General features: G+C 44.9%; 1 protein-coding gene and 1 pseudogene across 3 annotated transcripts in view; one reads left to right on the forward strand and one right to left on the reverse strand.

The window, feature by feature from the left end:
- Window positions 1–18,279, reverse strand: part of CCDC60 (coiled-coil domain containing 60) — a 262,580-nt gene that overhangs the window by 60,694 nt on the left and 183,607 nt on the right. The window lies entirely within an intron of this gene.
- LOC309815149 (heterogeneous nuclear ribonucleoprotein A1-like) lies at window positions 11,460–12,541 on the forward strand (annotated as a pseudogene). Its single transcript has one exon. The product of its transcript is annotated as a heterogeneous nuclear ribonucleoprotein A1-like (transcript).

Consider the following 18,279-nt stretch of genomic DNA (forward strand, 5'->3'; position numbering starts at 1 on the left):
CCTGAATGAGGATCTGCATTTTAACAGGACCCCTAGATGACTCATATACACATATAAGTTTGAGTTGCACTGGTCTAGCTGTCCTCTCCCTTCTGTTAAAAGATACTCTTTCCAGAAAGAAATCTTCTAACTGGCTTTATTAGAAGCCCAATTCCCTTCCTACAAGTATGAACTGAAACTTTGACACACACTAGCAGTCAATTCATCTCAGAAAGTTCTTCAAGCACAGCTGTAGCAGCCATTCTCACTCTTTGAGGGCACTCTGCTTGTCATGAGTCTCCCATTACCTGAATCAGCAGCTCCATCCCCAGGGCCCTAAAGGAAACACGGACTGACAGTCATCTAAAACAGACAGTCCCAGCTCTCTTCACAGGGGCCTTGCAGCAAGCTGCGGAGTACTGGAGAGTTGACAGGCAGCGAAAGAAATTCACGTACAACCTTTCTATTATGGGGGGCATGGGATTAACCACCGCAAATCACTTTGTTAAAAAACAACAGCCCAGATGTACTTAAAAAAAACCCAAAAAACAAAAAACCACAACTTTTAATGGTATTATGGCTCTGCATTCAGCTGGTTTTCACTCACATTTTCTGTCTCTGCCTGCAAGAAATATAGGACTATAAAGCCAGGAGAGTTTCCATGGGGAAGGAAGCATGACACTAAAATGAACATTCCTGGCAATATCCGATTTCAGGGATGTCCTGCTCTCGAAGAAGGGAATTGCCTACATGGGAAATTTTCACTTAACAAATTTTACTGTTTTCCAATAATGGCAAATAAATCAGTTTCTTCCCAGATTGTAGAGGCTGAAGGCTTGGAGAACCCATTTCATCTGGCTGGCTCACGTCTTGCTTTGTCAGCCCACCCAGGCATATCGATTTCAGAGGAGGAGAGGGCAAACACCATAGAAGGGAGGGATGGATCTGAAACACTATCCTGAAATTCTTGAATTTTCAGGCAACCCCTACAGGCAAATTAATAAGCCAGCCCTAGCTCAAACGCACCAAGCAAATATTTTGCATTTAAATTCCCGTATTAGAATGCCCTGTTTATATAATAACTTAATAAATCTGCCTGGCTGCCAAACTGACAAGAAGGTGAGAATCATTCATTAAAATGCAAATGCAATTGAGATGAAATTTGGAATACATTTATTACAGTAATTGAACTTCAGTCAACTGTAGGCACAACACAGATTCTGAACTACCTTTCAGACAAAAGGAGTGTTGCGTTATCAACACCCCCCCACACACCCCAAGTTAATATCTTTGTCAGCATGCAAATTAAAGCCATTTCCTGAGGGCCAATGATTTGCAATGGAGGATTTCACTCTTCTTTATAGGACAAGATTGCCAGAGATAAAGGTCAACTGCATACACAAAAGATTGCTCTGGTAGCTATTGTGTATACAGTAAACTGATTGCAAACATATTCTGAGTGCTTACTGCAACAATATTCTTATTAAATCACATCTGAACATCTCTTTACTCTCCCTGGGTTATTTGCTAATTGTAATGCCTAACAATGGGAGATTTGCCAAGTCAGGATTTCACCTCTCAGATCAAAAGTTTCAGATGGATTTCTCTCCTGTCTGAATGACTCAGCCCAAAGAGGAGGCCCAGTTCAAGGGTTCTTTTTAATCAGATGGAAGAAAGATGCAACTGGGACTGTGCTGAAGACACAGAAAAATTGACTCGCAAGGGAGAAGTAGCTTTATCTGCTTCAGTTTTATTCTCTCTGGCTCCTTTGCAAAATTCATGTGGCATTTCTGAGGTCTGGGCAAACAGCGCACCTGCACCTAGCAGACGCTGTTTGAGTCGGAAGAAGGCACAGCCTAGAGTCTTTCTTTGGCCACAGGCCACAGTCTTCCTTTGCTATTCAGAAGTGACCTTAGTGGCAAAATACAATTCATTTCACCTGTAAAATGGAGAGATTGCTTTTGGCCCCTTCATCCCCCTCAGATTCATTAATTCATAATGAAGTGATGTCCACTCTATTTCCTAAATGTCACTAGACTGACTTCCTGTTGCCACCACCCTAGCCAGAAACCATCTATTACTCTAAGTAGCTTCCTACCTCGTCTTTCTCCTTCTCAATCCATTGTCCACCTGGCTGTCACAGGGCTCTTTCTGAAATGCAGACTCATTCCCATCAGAGTGTTCCAAACCCTTCAGTGGCTTCCCACTGCTCTCAGGATGAAGTTCAGACTTTTTCCCATGGCAATAAGTCCCTCTAAGATCTGGGCTTTATCTCTAACTATTAGGGGAACCACTGACTGAAACCACCCACCCTGGCCAGGCACCACAGTAACCATTTGGGTGAGTTGTTTTATGACAGGAGGTCCTGGTAAGGAAGCCGGAACTAACAAGCCACCACCAACCGGAAGAATTCGGGAAAGGTCAAAAGGAGACGCCAGTCCATATGTCCTACAAACCTCCCAGAATCCTCCCCGCTGGAATCCATCTTGGCTGAGTGATGCATGTGCCATCAGGAAGGACCCGAGTCAGAATGACTGGCCAGAGACTGACCCAGAAACTAATCCTATCACCATAAAACCCGAGACTGCGAGCCACATGGCAGAGCGGTCTTCCTGGGATCCCTGACCCTGCTGCTCTCCGCCCGGCGCCCCTTCTCAATAAAATCTTTTGCTTTGTCAGCACGTGCGTCTCCTCAGACGATTCATTTCCAAGTGTTAGACAAGAGCCGACTCTCGGGCCCTGGAAAGGGGTCCCCCTTCCTGCAACACAACCACTCATCCAGTCATTCATTTGTATCTCTCTACCCCTCAGAACCCTATGATTCTGCCTCTTCCTGCAGCACTTCCTCCCCCTTTTCACTTGCTGATTCCAAGGCTTTGAAAAAACTGTCAACTGTTGACCACTCAATACTGCTACTCCCTCCCTCCCTCCAGCTCTAGGCTAGGTCAAGTGCCTCCTCTGTGTCCTCATAGCTCCCGTGTCTATGTGCAGTGTTACTGCACTCGTCACACTTTATGGCAATTGCCTAGTTCCTTGTCTGCTTTTCCCACTAGAATGCAGACTCCTTGAAGACAGTGCCTGATAAAGAGCAGGCAGTCAGCATTTACTGGTTTTCCTTCCCTACCTCTCGCCCTTTCTCCCAATGGCAGAAAGTGCCATTTCCTGAGCTTCCTTAGTAAAGACCACATTATCTTGGACATCAAATACCTAGATAAAAAGTTGACATAACAAAACAACAACAAACAAAACTACATTTTCCAGCTGCCCTGGCAGATAGGACAAGCGAGTGAGGTACAAGAGGAAATCGTTGGGAGGGACTTCTGGGAAAACTCTATAAAGGAGGTTAACACAGCTGGGTGGCATATGCCCTTTGGTCCCTTTTTCCTCTTCTTCTTTCTTGCTGCCTGGAACTTAGCTACAATGGTTACAGTGCCAGCAGCCATTGTGTGAGCATGAGGAAACCCTGCAGGTGGAAGCAAACACTAAGGATAGTGGATTAAAAGATAGAAGGAATCTGGGCACTACCTCCAGAAGGGAAACCTCTTTTATGTGAGGGAGGTAAGCCTTTACCTTGTTTAAGTCACGGTAATTTCAGGGCTCTGTTTGCTACGCAGTTGAATATAGCCCCCAACTGACAATCTCTCTTAGTCTCTGTCTCTGTTTCTGTCTCTGTCTCTTTGTTCCTTGACTAAACTGTCATGTTATCACGTTTGAAATGCCATCATCTTGGCTAAATCACTGGCCGTGGACTAGGGAAAGATATTAGGAAAGGTTAGTTTGGATCATGGGAAATGAGGCAACGAAACTTAGAAGCATAAAACTCTTCTGTGAGAGGTAGGTCTGGGAGCATCTCCACTGAGGGTGCCTGAACACCTGGGAAATATACCACAGGAGGGTCTGAGCCTGTAAGGAATGAAGGCTGGGGGCCCAGGGGAGTGGCTGCAGTTGGAAAGAAGCAGGTACTGTCTGGGGTGGTGGGAGGAGGTGCACAGTGACGACTTGAGCGGCACTGAGCTAGGCCCTCGATGTGCAGTTCTCTCCTTGCATCCATCCACACACCATCCCTATGAAGGAAGTACTCTTCATTTTGTTATTGAGGAAAGCATGGCTCATAGAGGTCAAGTAGTAGTCTGACCAGAGGTTAGTAACTGCTGGAGCTGGAACTTAAACCTGGGTAGCCTGATTCCAAAGTGTTGCATGAGGAAAATGCACTGGTTTTAGAAAAGATCTCTTCTAGGTTTAACTGCTCATCGTTTCCTTGCTACTCAATGTCTGTGACTTTGGGTGAGTCATTTTTACCTCTTTGAGATGCACATTGCTCATCTGTAGCATTGGGATAAACTGACACCCTCCCAGGATATTGTTGAAACCATATATGAGAGGCAGTTAGCATGATGCCTGGCACATCGGAGATCTTCAATAAATGGTAACAACCACTATTTTCATCCTCCTCCTCCTCATCATCTCCATGAAGCTATAAATGACTGCTGTTACAACAACTCTCTGGCTTTGCACACAGGACGGCCGTTTGGCTCCAAGCCTCCACAGGCTTCTGGGAAGCGGCACTTGGCTCACATGTCAAGCTTTGGGGTTTCTCTCCTCTGAGGGTAGCGGCAAGAACAGTCTAATTAGACCACAATTATTTTGGGGTTCGGTCAACTGCATTACACAGTAATTCATAAAGTTCTGTGAATCCACTGTATGTAGTGGTGGTAAGGTCAACACTTGGTTGTCATGTTAAGTAATGAAATTTATTAAGCTGAAGAGCCAGGGAATTAACCTCTGCCCTGCTGAATAAAAATTGACATGCAGGGGCTTCCCTGGTGGCGCAGTGGTTGAGAGTCCACCTGCCGATGCAGGGGACACGGGTTCGTGCCCCGGTCCGGGAAGATCCCACATGCTGCAGAGCGGCTGGGCCCATGAGCCATGGCTGCTGAGCCTGCGCGTCCAGAGCCTGTGCTCCGCAACGGGAGAGGCCACAACAGTGAGAGGCCCGCGTACCGCAAAAAAAAAAAAAAATTGACATGCAGAGACCTTCTAATTATTTTAAGTGGTTTTCTTTTCTGGGTTCTTCCTTTACTTAATCTCTATCTCAGACCTTCACTAAAGAAAATGAAGAAAGCGGGAGAGGAAGACAAAGAGGTAAAAGAGGAGGAGCAAGAGGTGGGAAGAAGCATATAAGGAACCCGCACCCGGCCTGGGAGACCCCGCTGAAGACAGGAGGTGATCATCAGGCCGACAGGTTTAGGCGAAAGTAGGACATTAAGGTCAGTTAGGAAGCCAGGTTCTAATTCTAATTCTACCAACAACTAACTGGCTGTGTGATGTGGGCAGAATAGTTAGCCTACTGATTTAGGGATAACCATCACCCCACTGCCTCTATCACGACCACCATCACCGCTAGAACGTCAATAATTACCACGTGGCAATAGCTATGAAAAGGCTTTCAAGTTACTAACTCTCTAACTTCTAAAACAATTCTCCAAGGCGGCCATTAGCAGTATTACCCACCCATCTCACAGTGAGGAAACTGAAGTACAGAGAGGTTCGGTGACTTATGCAAGGTCACCCAGACGGGGTGCAGTGGAGTCTGGACTCGTACCCAGGCCTGAGCCTGTCTTCCTCATCTGTCTTTTTGAGATAGTATTATCTTATCTGACTTGTGAAAGATGAAAAATGAGGAAACAGATGTGAAAGCATTTTTTAAAAAGAGTACAATCTGTACAACAAAGCACAATTGGGTACACACATAGGTAAGCTGGTGACAAGTAAAATTAAGATGCAAACAAAGCTGTACCTCTGTGAACCTCTGTGTGCTCTCTGCTAAACCCTCTGCCACCTTAGGCACCACTCAAGGAATTGAAAAAGGCAGGACATGTTCGGCTGGGGGTTTGGAGTCCAAAAGTCTTGGCAACGTAACGACTGAAATGTTCCTGCCTCTTAGCACTGCTCCCCTGACGTCTTGGTCCTCCACCAGGCAACAGAGTCAGCTTCCTAAACGTGAAGATGCACATCCTATGAAGGGTGCACCACTCTGCTGTCCTCGCAGCTCCCCACCATCTGGGCTGGCTCCACCCTGCTTTGTCTCAGGGCTGTACACTTCGGAGGGGCTAAGTAACAAAAGTTTTCCATCCTGGGTGCCATGTCTTTCCCCTGCCATTCCCTCTTCCCTGGCCTCCCTATCTTGGACCTCTTTTCCTCTCCAATCCTTTCCAATACTGCACGTCGTCTCCAGGTTTCCCAGTACAGCACCCAGGGCTCTGCGTGAGCTGGACCTGTCCCATCCCCTTAGCCTCGTCCTTGCCCCCGGATGCTCTAGCAACACCATCACGCTACACAACCATGCTGTGCCTCATCTCGTGCCTTTGTCCCTCTGCTTGGAATGCCCTTTCTTCTTCTTCACCTGGCTAACTTCTACTCATCCTTTAGAACTTACTCAGGTATAAACCCCACCCTGTGTGGAAGGTGCCTCTGCTTTTCCCGTGCTGGAGCAGCCACCTCTGGTATGTGCTGCCCTCAACTGCCGGTTGACTTGTTTCTGTCCACGCACACCCTCCTCCTACCCCTACTACCAGACGGAGCTCCCAGAGGGTAGGGACAATTTCTAAATCTTTTGTGTGTCCCCAGAACCAGCACATGGGGAGTCCTCAGAAAATATGTGTTGCCTGAATAACTAACCATTTGAAATTCTTGCATCTCTAATCTGAATTAAATACACGCCTCCTTTTGGGCATGTAACAATGGCACAACGCTACTCTGATGTGGCACGTTCGCGTTCTCTTTGGGTGCAGTGGGTGTACAGAACCGTCTGTGCAGAAGCTGAATCATCCGAACCGGATAGAGATAAATGGATGCCTTTGAAATTTATTTTTTTTTCCAGCTGGGAACGAGACTATAGCGGTATTCTGGAAGAAGTGATCAAATGAAACAGGCTCCCCATGTGCCCCTCAGGAAAGTTATTTCTTTAGCTCGTAATGTGGTCTCTGACCTACCTTGTGCCCAGTGACCACAAGCGGTGCTTAAACCCCTCAAAGGAACACAGATCCAGCCCTTAATACCAGGTTACACAATAGGCATACGTTGTGCTTTGACTGATGGCACGAGTTCATGGACTTTGCAAGCTTTTGTGACCTCACGGTTCACACACACACCCTCGTTCACACACCATCCTCCACCAAAATCCATCTCAGACCTTGTACACATCTTGAAATGTAAGCACAGCGACAGCAGCCTAAAATGGTCACTTTGTCAGAGGATGCTGAGCAAGGTTGCCATCCCCACTGGCTCCTTTGTGGTTCAAAGGTGCCTTGGCCCAGGGCTACTCTTTAATTAACGTGAGTCAGCATTTGTATGAGAGATGTATGCATCTCTTCTGGAAGAGGAAGAATAAAAACCCGCCAAGTGTCAACAAACCGTTCCATATGCATCCCAATTGGGGTGATTTCTGGAAGGGAGCGGAAGCCCCCATAGCTCCGGTTTCTAGGCAACTGCTGTGAGGAGTTCTGAACCTCGTCGGGAAGGGAAGATTGGCAAGTCGGCCGTGGGAAGGAGCGTAATGTGCCCCTTGCTGCTCCCCTCACTTCCCCACCCCGCCTTCTATTTACCCCAACATATTTAGAAGCAAATTAGAACTTGGAGGGGCTGTGGAAGAAGCTAACTATCCTTGAGTGCAAAAACCCCGGGGAGGATTAGGCTTTGAAAATTATCCTAATGATAGCCATTACCTATAGAGCACTTTCTGAGTGTCAGGCAGGGCTCCAAGGCCTCACACGTATTATCTCATTGAATCCCTACAAGAGCCCTGCAAGGCAGGTACTATCATTTCAAAGGCAGAGAAACTGAGGTTCGCCTCAGTTTGAAATGAAGCCACCTACCTAAAGTCACACAATGAGAAGGTGGCAAAGCCAGGACTTCCACTCTGGTCTGTCTGAATCTAGGAGTCAACAACTTTTTTTTTTTTTTTTAAGTATAGTTGATTTACAATTTTATATTAGTCTCCGGTATATAACATAATGACTCAGTAGTTTTAGAGATTATACTCCACTTAAAGTCACTATAAAATAATGGCTATATTTCCCCGTGCTGTAAAATATATCCTTGAAGCTTATTTATTTTATATATAGTAGTTTTCCTAACCACTGCCCTCTCCTGCCTTCCATCAACACACAGAAACTTACCCCACCTGAAAAAAAAAAAAAAAAAGCATACCATTTAGAGGCAGTTCGGCAATCAGTTTTGGTTCTGAGATAAACTGGTTGAGTATTTTTTTTTGTTTTTTAAAGAATGTAAGCCCCACCCTACAAAACCCATTACTATCTATTGTGCTCAATGACTAAATGGGATGGAAGGATTGTTCATGGACCAGCCAGTGTGGACAGAAAACATGCATCAGCAGAGAAACAGGTTTTCTCTGGAGCACACTGGCAATCTCCAGAGAACCACTGGCTTACAATTTTGAAACAGACAACAGGCGATGGAATCAGGCACAAGACCACAAGCCTGTGAGCTTTTGACCCGTGTTCTTCTGCTTGATTGATGGTGGGGATTACCTGCTGGAGAACAAGAACTGCTCAGGAATTCACAACAGCTTTTTCGCTAAGTGTCAGTATGAGGGGAAATTGCAGGGGTCTGAGGTGCAGTGCAATTGCTGGGGGCAGTGGGTGGTGAAAGTCTTCCCTTCTCAATTCACAACTTGGGTCTTGCCTGCCGCCAGGAGGGGCAGCTTCTGATGGCCTCCTGGACGTGGGGCGGCTGTCTGCCACAGCTTGTCTTTTCTCATCTTCCTCTCACATTTGAGATGACCTTATATCAATCCCTAGCCCAGTGTCCGAAACAGAGCAGGAACTTAGCAAAAGGTGTCTACAGTCACCCAACCTTCCAGGTCCTGTCCTGGCTGCGATCGTGTGTTTTCCCTGCCAGGGATCCCTCCCCCAACTCTATATCCTTTTTACCTGGTCATTTAGTCACTTTTCTAGACCAAACACTTCCTAAGGGTGTAAACCCAAAGAACCACAGAGGTATTGCGGGGGGAAAAGGTAAATGAGTCCAAACACACTCTTTTTAAGGCGGTATCTAGTCTACAAAACACCATAGACACTCTTACCAATAATTTGGCCTGTGATCCCTTCTCCAACACTTCCCCACTCCCAGGCCCCAGGCCCTGAGAGCTCTTTAAGCTCTTTCTCACCCCCCACCCCCGGCACGTGGGCCTCTCACCACTGTGGCCTCTCCCGTTATGGAGCACAGGCTCCAGACACGCAGGCTGAGCGGCCACGGCCCACGGGCCCAGCCACTCCACGGCATGTGGGATCTTCCCGGACTGGGGCATGAACCCGCGTCCCCCGCATCAGCAGGCGGACTCCCAACCACTGCGCCACCAGGGAAGTCCAAGCTCTTATTTTTATCTTTGTATAACTATCAATAAAGTGCTGCTCAATTGTACAACCTCAGGGCCACTATTAACACTGTATTCTACAAATTGAGTTTTTTGGGGGTGCCATTCACTCTGAAACATACACTGTGAATGGTAGCCCCTGGAACTGTGCAAAGGGGCAGCCCTGTTCTGAATATATACCACTCCTTTTCCCACCCCAGTCCTTGCATGGGTAGTAGGAGACCTTCAGAGAAAGTTCACTGGATCTAAAGGTTGCTTTTCAGCTAATGGGCATTTTGGGCTGTTTCAGGGCAGGGATGGAGATTCAGATTCTTGCCTTAACTAGTTGTTTGGATTTGGCTTTATTTAATGGATTCCCGAATAAGCTCTTCTGATTTAAAGATTATCTTGCAAAGCAATGTTCTAATTGGTTTCTTTTACTTTGCACCCACATTCTGCCAGGAAACTCTTGTTTGGAGCTAATCTGACCCAGAACGACTCCTAAAGCTAAACACACAGTCAGATGTGCTGAAGGGCCAGGACATGCATTTTCCTTAAGTGGTACCCATAGGCCTGACAGAGCAGCACCAAAACAGTCAGAATTTCCTGACCCTCAAAACTCTGTCTGGGGGCTTCCCTGGTGGCGCAGTGGTTCAGAGTCTACCTGCCGATGCAGGGGACACGGGTTCGAGCCCTGGTCTGGGAAGATCCCACATGCCGCAGAGCGGCTGGGCCCATGAGCCACAACTACTGAGCCTGCGCGTCTGGAGCCTGTGCTCCGCAGCAAGAGAGGCGGAAACAGTGAGAGGCCCGCGTACCGCAATGAAGAGTGGCCCCTGCTCGCCGCAACTAGAGAAAGCCCTCGCACAGAAACGAAGACCCAACACAGCCATAAATAGATAAATAAAATTAAAAAAAAAAAAAAAATATATATATATATATATATATATATCATTCTAATTCGAGGCAGGGAAGTAAGCTACTTCAGTGCTTTAAAAAAAAAAAAAAAAAAACTCTGTCTGTCTGCCTCGTATACAATCTAAGGGAACTTGCTGAAACATCATTCCTGGCACTTCTCAGGCTGTTTGATCTGACTGTCCTGCATTTTCTTGAAGCTCAGGGCAGAAAAGTGTTTCTGCAAGCATTCTTGCTGACTTTGTTCTCATTTCCATGGGAAATGTTGGGAAGATAAAGTCCAGGTAAGTAAGTTTGTAAGGGGGGGGGGGGTGTCCTTCTAATCCCAAGGGGGATGGCAGTGTTCTGCTGTGATGAGGCTTGACTTTGGGACAACGTCTCATTCCACATTACTGTCCATCTATTGAAATGATTTATGTGATGTATCTGGGCTGTTCAATAGAAAAAAAAAATTGTGCTCTCTCTATAAGTTTTTCAAAAAGAGAAAGCCCAGAAAACCTCTACGGTTATACACTAGGGTGGCTTCCCTCAGATTGATCAGGGAAAAGGCATCTTGGAGCCCCTAAAGGTAACCTCTCACATGCAGGTAGCCCTGATTGTCTGGGGGAAGGTTCCTAATCAAACCCTATGGGATTTGAGAGCTGTGATGGTGTGGATCAGTGAGACATCAGAAAGAACGGCTAGTACGGTCTCTAAGAGCTTGGAGGACCTGTTCTCGACAGCGACCCACTGTGGCAGTGAGGGGCAATGGAGGACACAGCACCAATTTTCTCCCTCCACCTCTGGGTGTGGAAGGTAACCAATAAAGCTGTTCATTAGACATTTCAAGGGGGGAGGTGAAGCTCCTAGAGGGAGACACTTGACTTCCTGTGAAAAATTCATGTGATGGCTCCTATGGCTAGCTGGAAAAATATAAGAAGTGTGACTTAAATTTGTAGCCTCTCTATGTTACAAAAGAGATGGTCCTTATGATGCAGCTGCTCATATTCTAAATGCTTTCTGTGTACTAATTTAATCTTAAAAACAATGTCTGAAAAGTATCTAGCTCTTTGTCTCTCAAGGCAAAGGACAAACTACAGCACCCTAAGCTTCTTAGTTGTATGCTCTCCAGAATTTGACTTTCCTTCCAATCAGACAGGAATGAGAAAACTCTGGGTCCCCGCACAGGTGATAAGAAAATCTCTCCTAAAGAATGGACAGCTTTTCTGCCTGGGGACGCCGCCAAGTAAGCATCGTTGACGTCTCCCCCACCTCCACTACTGTCGTGTCTAAGTCAGAGTCGCCCAAAGAGCCCAAACAGCTGTGGAAGCTCTTCATGGGAGGTTTGAGCTTTGAAACAACCAACGACAGTCTGGGGAGCCATTGTGAGCAGTGGGAAGCGCTCACAGACTGTGTGGTGATGAGGGATCCAAACACCAGGTGCTCCAGAGGCTTCGGGGTTGTCACATACGCCACTGTGGAGGACGTGGATGCGGCCATGAATGCAAGGCCACACGAGGTGGATGGGAGAGCTGTGGAACCAAAGAGGGCCGTCTCAAGGGAAGATTCTCAAAGACCTGGTGCTCACTTAACTGTGAAAAAGATTTTTGTTGGTGGCATTAAAGAAGACACTGACGAACATCACCTAAGAGGTTATTTTGAACAGTCTGGGAAAACTGAAGTGATTGAAGTCATGACTGACCGAGGTAGTGGCAAAAAGAGAGGCTTTGCTTTCGTAACCTTTGACGACCATGACTCCGTAGACAAGACTGTCATTCAGAAATAGCACACTGTGAATGGCCACAGCTGTGAAGTAAGGAAGGCCCTATCTAAGCTAGAGATGGCTAGTGCTTCATCCAGCCAAAGGGGTCGAAGTGGTTCTGGAAGCTTTGGTGGTGGTCGTGGAGGGGGTTTTGGTGGGAGTGACAACTTTGGTCATGGAGGAGACTTCAGCAGCCGAGGTGGCTTTGGTAGCAGCCACGGTGGCAGTGGCTATGGTGGCAGTGGAAACGGCTATAATGGACTTGGTAACAATGGAAGCCGTTTTGGAGGTGGTGGAAGCTACAATGATTTGGGCAGTTACAACAATCAATCTTCAAATTTTGGACCCATGAAAGGAGGAAACTTTGGAGGCAGAAGTTCTGGCCCCTATGGCGGCGGAGGCCAATACTTTGCCAAACCCGAAACCAAGGTGCCTATGGTGGTTCCCGCAGCAGCAGTAGCTATGGCAGTGGCAGAGGTTTTGATTACTGCCAGGAAACAAAGCTTAGCAGGAGAGGAGAGCCAGAGAAGTGACAGGGAAGCTGCAGTTTACAACAGATTTGTGAACTCAGCCAAGCACAGTGGTGGCAGGGCCTAGCTGCTACAAAGAAGACGCGTTTGAGACAATACTCATGTGTACGGGCAAAAAAGCTCAAGGACTATATTTGTGACTAATTGTATAACAGGTTATTTTAGTTTCTGTTCTGTGGAAAGTGTAAAGCATTCCAACAAAGGGTTTTAATGTAGATTTTTTTTTTTGCACCCATGCTGTTGATTGCTAAATGTAATCGTCTGATCATGATGCTGAATAAACGTGTCCTTTTTCAAAAAAAAAAAAAAAAAAAAAAAGAATGGACAGAATCCCAGTGGCGCGGTCAAGCAGTTGGAGTGAGGTATAAACACCAGCCATCAGGGACACTGACTGTGTTGCTTGTATGTGTGTCTAACACATGCAGTCCAAGTGCCAGACATATGCATCTTAACTCATTTACCCATCACAACCAAGTTTTATTATTATCCTCATTTTACAGAGGAGGGCAATGAGATTCAGAGAGATTAGGTAGCTTGCCCATATTCAAACAGTTTGTCAGTGGTGGAGCCGGGATTCAGGCTGGTTCCAAAAGCCATGACATACTACCTGTCAATACAGCAGATCAGGGGAGGGGTAGGTGACTGGAAAACTGGTTTTAAAGATGATTCTTGTGCTTATGCACTTCTGGAGTAGAACCATGAGGAAATGTATACCTGTTGAAATATACTTACAAGCATTAATTTCGGAATAACAGGGTTTGAACTGCCTGCTGTTTTATTGTTATTATTGCTTTGTACTCCTGTGGGTCATGGGCTGGACCAATGCCCGAGCGTCACTTTTCTCACAGTGGGCTGCAGGCTGGTTCTGGGCCTGGCATCCTAAGTTTCGCTCCTGGGCACCGTACAGGTTCTCGGAGATGCGCTTGGCGAACTTGTGAGGTTTCTGACTTTCTAATATAATTTTATTTTATTTTACTTTTAAGTGAAATCATCACTGCAAAGCGTCAGTTAATATTACAGAGAAGATCCAGAAAAAGACGAGGTCAAAGGCTATAGTCTGTAGAGAACAAATGGAAGTTTTCCCTTGCATTGATAAAGGGGAATGGATTATAGCCTTTGGCAACAGGCTCATCTGAGTGAAAACCATCAGAACAATCACTTGTGGAGGGGCTGGGATTAAAGGGAGTGCTGAGCAAGACAAAGATTTTATGTGAAGAATCCTGGGAAGAGAAATGATCTCATAAATGCAGATTGGGTCTGCCTATGGGTCAGCTGGACATTGCCAGTAAATTTGGGGGGAGGGTTTATTTCATGACTATTTTTTGTTGTCATTTTGCTCTCCATAAACTGCTCTTTTGCTTCTGATGACTATGCTAAGGTGAAAGGGGCAAAAAGTCATGTCTGAGGTATTGTGAACCCCTTACACCCTGGTTTTTTTTTTTTTTTTTTTTTTGCTTTGCTTTCATTTCTTATGGGAAAAGCTCATTTGTCTCAAGCATTTATGAACTAGCTATTTTCAGCAACTGAAACCCAGTATAAATCTAGAGGACTTCAGTTAAGGGTCAAGAACCTTAAAGCTGCATGCCCTAGGAATTTATCTTATGGAACTAGAGTATTAGAATGATGTAACTCTGAAGATGTCCATCTAAGCACTGTTTATATAACAGGAGAACAAATCAAAAACAACCAAGAAGTCCAATGATAGGAAATTGGTTAGATAAATTATGCTACATTCTTACACTGGAATATTATACAATCATTAAGATGGTTGTATTTGAGTGAATATTTGATATTAAAGACATTGCTATTTGTTTTAGATGTGATATTACTGTGGTTATGGTTTTAAAAAGAGTCCTTCTCTTCTTCTCTAGTCTTCTCCAGTCCTTCTCCTAGATAGTTGTTTGAATATTTACAGATAAAATGATAAACGCCTCAGAATAATAGGGGAGGATGATGTGTAAATGAAACAAGATTGACTATAAGTTGATAATCATTGATCTGAGCAATGGGTACACAGAAGTTCATTGTATTGTTCTGTTCAAATACAGATACTTGAATATTTTCATACTAAAAAGTTTAAAAAATGAAATTGTGGATGTGCATTTATTGACATGGAAGATGTTGATAATCTATTGCTAAATAAAAAATCAGGTTACCAAATGGAATATGCAAAATGGTTCTATTTTTTTTGGTAAAAAAATACACATGTATATATAAAAATATAGATAAAAGTTGACATACCAAAATATGAATAGGGATGATTCCGAGGTGATGTAATTGAGTGTGGTTCTACTACTTATTAATATCTACTTCTCTATATTTTCCAGTTTTTCTAAATCATCTTATTTGTGTATTTTTAAAAGTTCTTTAAAATGTAGGGCTCGGGAAACTGTTTGGCAGTATTGACTACAGCTGAGCCTATGTGAGCTCTGAGAGCCAACATTTCCACTTTTAGGTATGTTCCCAACAGAAACGCATACACACGTTCAGCCAAAAACATGCGTAAGAATGTTCATAGCAGCTCTCTTCATAATAGCCCTAAAGTGGAAACCACCCAAATGCCCATCAATCCCAGAACGAGTATGTTATGCTACCTTCACACAATGGAAACTGCCCAGAAACTGAAGGATTACAAACCCCAACTCTGTGAGGCAGTGTGGATAAATCTCAGAAACACAATATCCAATGGAAAAAAAAAAAAAAAACCCAGATACGATAAGAGTGTCAACTGTACAATTTCACTTATGCAACGTTCAAAACAGGAGATACTAAATGTAAGTCCTAGAAGTCAGGAGAGTGATTTTCTTTGGGGTGGGATAGTGACTGGAAGGGACACAAAACGGTTTTCTGAGGGGGCTGGTAATGTTCCTTTTCTTGATGGGGGTGTGGGCTCCATGGGTGTGTTCATCTTGTGAAAATTTATTGAGCTGTAGGCTTAATGATTTGTGTGCTTTCCTGTATTATGTTACATTTCAATAAAAAGTTCCAAAAATTACAGGGCTTAATGCAGGCAGCATTTGCGCTAAGTAGTGGATTAGTGCTTTATTGTACAGCCTGTGGTGACATCCATTAGAATAATGGCTTGTTGCACAATCCCAATAGGAAGAGATTTCAAATTAATATGGAAATCCAGCGCTAAAAGCTGTGTTTGCACAGCCTCCACTTACAGACTCTCCATCCTCACTCCCCGCTCCTACCCGGCATCAGATTTGCTCCAATGGTCCCTTAAACACGGACCTCTGAGGTTCAGAGTCTGGGGTCGGGTGTGACATGCTGGATCTCGTGCTGAGCTCTGCCTGTAGCCCCATGACTAGGGACAGGGAGAAATCCATGGGATCGTGGTCATACTGTACAATAGCTACAGTCACTTGGGGAACATGAAGGATGTAACACACGCAGCTACGCATTTATCAAGTATTTACCATGTGTCAGGCACTGTTCTAAAGTGCTTTATGAACTCATTTAATCCTCACAAGATCCCCGAGAGAGGAAGAAAGTATTTTTGCAGTCTCTACACTGGGTAATCAGAGAAATTAGGAAGGCTGTTCTCCACTATGTGGCTTGTAAGCCACAGAGCTGGGATTTGAACCCCAGCAGTCTGGCTCTAAAGCCTGCATGGACTCACATGACGTGTCTGTGCTTACTGCTCTGAGCTAGGTTTCCTCGTGGCTCAGCCCGGCCGCCTGATCTTTTCAGGGATGCAACCCGCCACCTTCCATCCCCCCTGTCCCCTCAGCCTGATGCCTAAAAAAAAAGCCAGAGCGATTCTGAAACATGCATTCATTCATTCAACAAAAGTATTTATAAACACCAAGTACATTCCAGACACTGTGCTGGACACTGACAATATATTTGTGAGAAAGAGATATGGCCCCGGTTGTTAGGGAGTCTTTAATCTAGTGGTGGAACTGGCCATTATTCAAATAACTAAACAAAACTGCAAAATTATACACATTAAGCAAGAAGTACAACAAGGAACAAAGGCCCTAGAGTAGATGTGAGTTCCAGCTCTGCGATTAACACATCCTGTGACCTTGGACAAGGCAATTCCTCTCTCTGGGCTACGGTTTCCTCACCTGGGACATGGAGGCCTTAGACTAGATGATCAATTCCCAAACTGACCATGGTAGTCAATGCTACCACATCTGTGGGATGTTAATTTAGGATGCCTGTGCATGAGGACAAAACGTTCCACTGTCAGTTCAGTTGTGTTTTCATAACCTCTCTCTTCTTGTTATTCAAGCTTTTATTTCTGGACACATATTCCAGGGGATGCTGGGGTATGCCACCCAGAATCCCCCTTCTAGACAGAGGCCCCCATTTCTCCATGTGCTGGTGTCTGCTGAGGGCTCATAGCTGAGCTCTTTCCCGGGATCTGTCATCAAATAAAAGGAGCTGCTTCAATAAAGGGTACGCCCCTCCTTAGAGGAAACCTGCATTCAGCGACTGGTTCCTCCATGAACAAAGGTCTGGTCCTCTTGCCTCTAAAGCTGGGATATCTCAGAATGGCCATCCCAGCTCCAGAGCTCCCTGCGGGATCATCTGAAGTTTGCGCTGTGATTGCTCCTTAGCTCAACTTCTCCCTCTGCCCATCCTGCTGCCCTTACTTGCTTACAGGTGTTGCTCCTAAGAGCACTTCCCAATGAACAACCTGCACGAAAATCTCCAGCTCAGAGTCTGTCCCAGGGAAACTGACCTACAGTAGTTAGGTGCAAGAGTGATCCTCAGAAGTAGACTCTAAAATGGGATTTTGGATCAGTCTCCCAAGGCAATAGAAATAAAAGCAAAAATAAACAAATGGGACCTAATCGAACTTGTAAGCTTCTGCACAGCAAAGAAAACCATCAACAAAACAAATGGACAACTTGCAGAACGGGAGAAAAGATTTGCAAATGACGCCACTGACAAGGGGTTAATATCCAAAATATACAAACAGCTCATACAACTCAGTATCAAAAAAGCAAATAACCCAATCAGAAATGGGCAGAAGACCTAAATAGACATTTCTCCAAAGAATACATCCGGATGGTCAATAGGCACATAAAATATTCAACATCACTAATTATTATAGAAATGCAAATCAAAACCAGAATGAGGGATCGCCTCACACTGGTCAGAATGGCCATCATCAAAAAGTCTACAAATAATAAATGGTGGAGAGGGTGTGGAGAAAAGGAAACCCTCCTCCACTGTTGGTGGGAATGTAAATTGGTGCAGCCACTATAGAAGACAGTATGGAGGTTCCTTAAAAAACTAAAAATAGATCTACCATATGACCCAGCAATTCCACTACTGGGTATGTATCTGGAAAAAATGATAACTCTAATTCGAAAAGACACATTCACCCCAATGTTCACAACGACACTAGTTACAATAGCCAAGACACAGAAGCAACCCAAGTGCTCATTAATGGATTGGCTTAAAAAGATGTGGTACATATATACAATGGAATATTACTCAGCCGTAAAAAAGAATGGAATATTACCATTTGCAGCAACATGAATGGGCCTAGAGAATATTATGCTTAGTGAAATAAGTCAGACAGAGAAAGAAAGTACTATATGATATCACATATGTGGAATCTAACAAATACTACAAATGAATCTATATACAAAACAGAAACAGACTCATAGACACAGAAAACAAACTTAGGGTTACCAAAGGGGAATGGGAGGGGAGGGAGGAATAAATTAGGCACATGGGATTAACAGATACACACTACTATACATAAAATAGATAAA

The sequence above is a fragment of the Mesoplodon mirus genome (genome assembly GCF_964341445.2).
Source record: "Mesoplodon mirus genome assembly, chromosome: 13".
In the NCBI taxonomy this organism is placed as follows: Eukaryota; Metazoa; Chordata; class Mammalia; order Artiodactyla; family Ziphiidae; genus Mesoplodon; species Mesoplodon mirus.